The sequence below is a fragment of the Mustela nigripes genome, chromosome 18 (assembly GCF_022355385.1).
Source record: "Mustela nigripes isolate SB6536 chromosome 18, MUSNIG.SB6536, whole genome shotgun sequence".
In the NCBI taxonomy this organism is placed as follows: Eukaryota; Metazoa; Chordata; class Mammalia; order Carnivora; family Mustelidae; genus Mustela; species Mustela nigripes.
This window is the reverse complement of record NC_081574.1, coordinates 11358691-11364690: the sequence shown is the minus strand read 5'-3', so window position 1 is coordinate 11364690 and position 6000 is coordinate 11358691. Positions and strand designations below refer to the sequence as shown.

The window sequence follows — 6000 nt, the reverse complement described above, 5'->3', positions numbered from 1 at the left end:
AAGTGGACATGCTCCACGTCTCATGTATGAAGACATTTTCTTTGCCCTTCGTCCTCTTTATTTTATACGGTAAGAAGGAGAAATAGTTTGAGTCATTCAACAGTCATTTTTTTTTTTACCACATTTAGGCTATCACAAAGCTAGTACCAGTTAATGCTTTCTAAGGATCCACAGAACCTTTTCTCCAAAGCCTGTATCTATGACTATTTTTAATAAACAAGTGAAAATGGAATGCCCCCAATAGAGAATGATTTCTTCTATAATACAGCAAGTTCCTGAATGAGCCTTATGGGGATTTTGTAAGTCTAATCATTCCCTATTCCATGAAATAACAATATTTAATTCATCGTATTCAAGGAAGACACTGTAATTGCCTGAGGTAGCTTAGTCAAATTGAAGATCACTGGATAGGAGTAACCCCAAACAGCTCAGCGGTTTAGGCAAAGAGATACCCGGGGACCGGTTATCAGTAAGGATCAAAAGCCAGGTCACAGCCCAGATAACACCACACACCAAAAATCTATCCGAGCACATAAGATGCAGTATCTGAACTAGTTAGAAAATCAAGAATTCAGAATTTCAAGAGCGTTTCTGTCTCTCCAGAGGCTTTCCGGAGACAGATACCTCTGGCAGTGAATTATGTCTTCTCCTTACAAATAGAGTTTCCATTTAAAACCTCATATCTTAAATTACTTTAATTCCTCGATGAGCACAGAGCCTGCAGCAGGCTGATATTTCCCTATTCAATTTGGAATAGAGATAATTCCCAGGTAATTACATTAATGTAAAGAAAGGCACAAGATAACCCAGGACGGCAGGTAAAACAAAAGTCACTTATGCTCACATTTGAAATAAACAGATTTAAACCATTATGAAAATCCATTGCAGAAAAACTGAGAAGTTGCTCCGTCCCACTTTACCGTTAACTTTATTTGGGAGAAAGATGCCCCTCTCCCACCTTTTGTGGGATTAATACAAGACTTAGTGACTTGTATTTGTATGAAAGCTGTTTAAAATACCGCATCACAAAAAATGAATTCGAATTGCTCCAAAAGATGTTATTAATGCAAAATAAATGTCCCACAATCCAAAAATTTGAAAACCAATATTCAAATAATTGCCCATAGAAAACAGACTGTCTGTAAATCAGCTAATCAAAGAGATGATGTCATAAAAGCAGAAACAAAATTTATACAGCCAAACAGAATACGTTGGACTAAATGTAAAGACACGGTCATGGATCTATACTTCTCCATTATGAAAATGATCTGCCAAAAACTCTATGGCAAATACCACCAGAGTGAGTACAGTTTATCAAAATTATAAAATGGGAGGCTAAATTTAAATAATCATACCAACTTTTTTCATGCATTTAAGCATAATGGAGTTCCAAATATTGAGATGTTGTGGTTTTTAAAAAGTTATTGCATACACATAAGCACTTACTGTTATTTCGTTGCAGCAAAAATCTATATCCACGACAAGAGCTTGAAGTTATTGCCTGTTAAAAAGTCACAAAACATGAATATGTTAATTTAAAATACAATAAAGTCTAAATTGCAATAGTTAATAGGATTCCTTTACATTAATAAATAAGAAATATTATAACTATAATCTCCTGGTTTTAGTTTATTTTCATGAATTAAAATCTGCAAAAGACAAGGGAAAATTACTTCTCAATGCACACCATAAATTAAAAACACTACTGAAAAAGGAAAAAAAAAATTTCAATTACGCAGAAACGAAAGCATCCTAGTTAGAGTAAATAATGCATTCATTTCCCCGACCCTGTAATGTTCATAGGTAATCTGATCATTGGTTTCTGTAGAGTGAATGAAGAATAGTTTGAGTTATATACTGATTAGAAACTTATATTTCACCAGTTATCTGGAATTTTCTTTGATTGAACCAATCTTTGTTAATCCATCAAACAAACTGGAAAACAACAATAGGAAAAAAGATCTAATCAAATTAGAGAGCCACTGCTTCTGAACAATTAAAGAATAAAATACGGCAATACATGGGTAAATTACACTTTCACTTATCTTTGATAAAAAATAAAACAAATCATCTTTATCATATGCTTGATATTGAGTAGTATCTGAATTTTCAACCTGAAATAGAGAATTTAAGTAATTATCTGAATCACTCAGGCCAAAAGACCAATTTACAAAAATTACCCAGCTCACTGGGGCAAATATTATTGGAGGAGTCCTTTCCTTGAATTATTTCTTAAACACTCATTTTAATTTTCATGGTCGAATGTTGCCAAACACAGAAAGAAATGTAACATGGTTTGAATTAGATGTACATAATCACAAGTAAAATCAACTGAAAATACAGGATTAAAAAACAAATTCTTTAATCTTAAAAGAGGTAACATTTTTCTTTCTCTGAAGATATTTAAAATATACTCTATACTGAAACTTGATTTGGACTTAAGTATTATTTCATTGTAATTATGAATTTTCATTTTAGCTATTTATCCATTTTAATTTCTTTTCCTTTTCCAGCCACTGTTAAAAGCACAAGGCAACTTTCAAAGTCTTTTTCCAGTAAAACACTCAATGTTAATTTTAAAAGCTGTAGCTTGCCAAAGTATTTCCTGCTTTATACAGAAGTTACATTTAATAAAAAAATTAGAAACATGTTCTTTTAATATGTTTTTTCCAAATAACCAAAATCTGCTGACATAATGTAATCTAAAATGTCTTTTTATATAGTTCTCTACTATGATAAGAATTTAAAAAAAATGGATTTGGAGAAAACAGAATTTTTAAAATAAGATGTATTAAAATTTCTACAGTAAATTTAAGAAATAATTTTCTATTATATAGGGGAAATCTTAAGGCAATAAGTTATTTCCTCAAGAAAATATCAAGATAAATAATAACCTAAACCATTTACCGTCCAACATCATTGAAAAAGCTATTTAATAGCACTCAACTTAAAGGTAAGTATCAAGAACTTTAATGAAAATAACAATCCATGACTTCCTGCCCTTTCATTTGCTAGGAAATATTAGCATTTTGACATCATATCTTATAAATCTCAAACTCTATTTTCATTAATGTAGGACAGATCTTTACAATGCACTGGTATAAATTTATCTTTGAATTTTAAAATTAATTTTATATCTTATTAGGATACAAGTCATAGTTTTTATTTTATGTAAGGATAATTCTATATTGACTGAAAACATATTTATGACTAAAAAGTAACTTATTTGCTACAAAATTTATTTTCTAGCCATAGGAATTTTTAAGATAAACAGGTATTTATTTGGGACAACAACAGAGACATCATTTGTGGTAGTTGTTTGCTTGTTCATATCTTTACCCTTTCATATTATTTTATTGTACCTCTCAAAGGAAACACTCTAGAACTACTACATGCCTTGCTCTTGTTGTGATGGCAGAAGGTATGAAATCATGCTAGAGTTTTTTTGGGGAGAGGAGCTCCTGTTAAATGGGAAGAAATGATGAGTTCCAGATTTTTTTGTTGCCATTGCACTTAAGGTGGTTGAAAAAGGGTGGGGAACACCTGGGTGGCTCAGTAGGTTAAGTGTTGCACTCTAGATCTCAGCTCAGGTCTTGGTCTCAGGGTTGTGAGTTCGAGCCATGTGTTGGGTTCCCCGAAAAAGGTGGTTAAAGGAAGATTTATTATGGGATAAAACTCACACAATAAACTTCTTCAACTTCCCAACGCTTGTAATTTTCAGTGGGAATGCTTTCTTTTTGTCAAATGCCCTACTTGGATATAGTCTACCTGATAGCTTTGTGGGTCCTATCACTGTGGAGATATTTATGTCATGGAAATCTTTTTGTAAATGGAATATTACTTGAAAACTGCTGTCATGGAAGTTGGAATAAAAGCCCTAGAGCCCTTCTGCTCCCTGTGTTCTCTCCCTCACCTACAGCTCAGAGGCTGCCTCTGGTAAATCTCTAGGTTTTCAGGGAGCAAAATCTGAAATCTACTTCTCCATCACCATATTCTTTCCTTTTATCTCAAAAAGCAAAACAAAACTATAGAAAAACAGTGGGAGAAGAGACATGGGAAGCTGGGTTTGCTGGGAAAGAAAAGAGAAATAAATGTAAGATAAGAAACAATATACAGAATTTGGGTAAGAGGGGTACCTGGGTGGCTCAGGGGGTTAAAGCCTCTGCCTTCGGCTTAGGTCATGATCCCAGGGTCCTGGGATCGAGTCCCGCATCGGGCTCTCTGCTCAGTGGGGAGCCTGCCCCCCCCCTTCTGCCTGCCTCTCTGCCTACTTGTGGTCTCTGTCTGCCAAATAAACAAAATCTTAAAAAAAAAAAAAAAAAGAATTTGGGTAAGAATAAGGGACACAGAGACAAAGACAAGGTTTGGGAAGTTTGCATTGCTTGTGCCTAAGTTTTAGGAAACTGTTTGGGGAATAACATCCCTGAAACAAAGAAAAAAAATACTACAAATGAATGAAACTTTATAGACAACTTGTAAATCTTCATTCTCCCAGATACTTTGTATACATATCATTGAAATCTTTGATTTTCTGATATTTCAGGTGATTTACTACATAATCTGCATGACACATTTTGAGAAAGATTTCAATGTGGTTATCTTCCAAAGACAAAAATATAAAATGCAGGCTCAGTCCTAAGCAACCAAGGACATTTGATCACCTTGTCATTATGCAAGTTGCCTTAAAATTCGGCCACATCTTAAATCACAGATATCCATATAGTATAGGAATTGACTTATAAGAGAGAACTCTTCCCTAAAATGTGGTCTCATTACCCTTCTGGTATGCTCTTTATTGTTAAACTGATTAATATCTAATTACATTTGGGAAAAAAATTAAAAGAAGAAACAAGAAAAAAATAATAACCCTCATATTCAAGTAGCTGTTTTAGGATTCACACCTGAAAGCCTGGAGAGTTTGCACAAGGATTTTGGCTTACTCCGATGTTAATTCCCTCCTTTAGAATGTTTGGAGGCTCAGCACCAGACCCTGGTCTCCAGCTTGCCAAAAGACATGCTGGTTTCTTGGTATGGTTTTCTAGCTCTTTTGCTATTAGTGCATAATTTGACAGTATGCTGCCACGGTAACAGAATTCATTAAGAGCTTTCAGTTTTGTTCTGCCAATGAGGATTTTTGGCTGCATGCAGTGCTGGCCTCTGAAGATTGATCCATAATATTTGTCTTATAAAGCCTTGTCATCTCATAGCATGACTGATGCTACAAAATAATCCATAATGAGCCAAGGTCTCCCAGCACGAGTTACTCCCTGAGGGTAAGTTAGACACTCCTGGAAACCACATTAACTTCTTTATCATCAAACTTGGGTGCTTAAAATAGACTGCACGACAGTGGATACATTACGCTGTCCCATCTTGCAGCACTGGAGTTGTGGAATGGATTAGGAATGTAATCCTTAATGTTCATTCTCTACAATACCCCATTATAGGGGGGAAAAAAACCAAGCTTCCATATTCTGACAATTTTCTTTGTATTGTCATTTTTGCAGGCAAGTTGCTGGAAAAAATGATGTGGTTGATACAGTGAAGGGACAAATTGTCTTCGTGTTTTTAACCAATATTTTCCCATATGATTTCAGTTAAAAAAAATACTTTGTATTATTTTAGCTCTCTTTTTAATACCATGTAATTTTTTTGTTTTTTTTTTAATTTTTAATACCATATAAATTATATGTTGATCACTAGTTCTGCTTTTAACCATTGGATTGTTTATTAACTCTGTGTGTGCATGTGGGTGTGAATGCACATGCCTGGTCCTAAGAATCTGAAATTGCTGTGAAATCTTTCTGTGCCAATGAGACCAAAGTCACCAGGCTAATCACCTTGGGGACTGGATGGCTCCAGAATGAAGAACGAAATTGCCCTTGTATTCGTTTCTCCTATTTGTGGATGTGGTACCAGTGAGAGCTCGAGAATGGATCACGGCAAGCCCAGTAATTACACTGATCTATGAATCAAGGCGTATCATTGGATGAAGAGAAG

The 6000-nt window shown here is 34.4% G+C and overlaps 1 long non-coding RNA gene across 1 annotated transcript in view; it reads right to left on the bottom strand.

Annotated features, from left to right (window-relative positions):
• Window positions 1-1445: 1445 nt before the first annotated feature.
• Window positions 1446-6000, bottom strand: part of LOC132006409 (uncharacterized) — a 720934-nt gene continuing 716379 nt past the window's right edge. The window contains exon 4 of the long non-coding RNA XR_009401089.1: window positions 1446-1501. This is a non-coding gene — a long non-coding RNA (uncharacterized LOC132006409). The remainder of the gene's footprint in view (window positions 1502-6000) is intronic.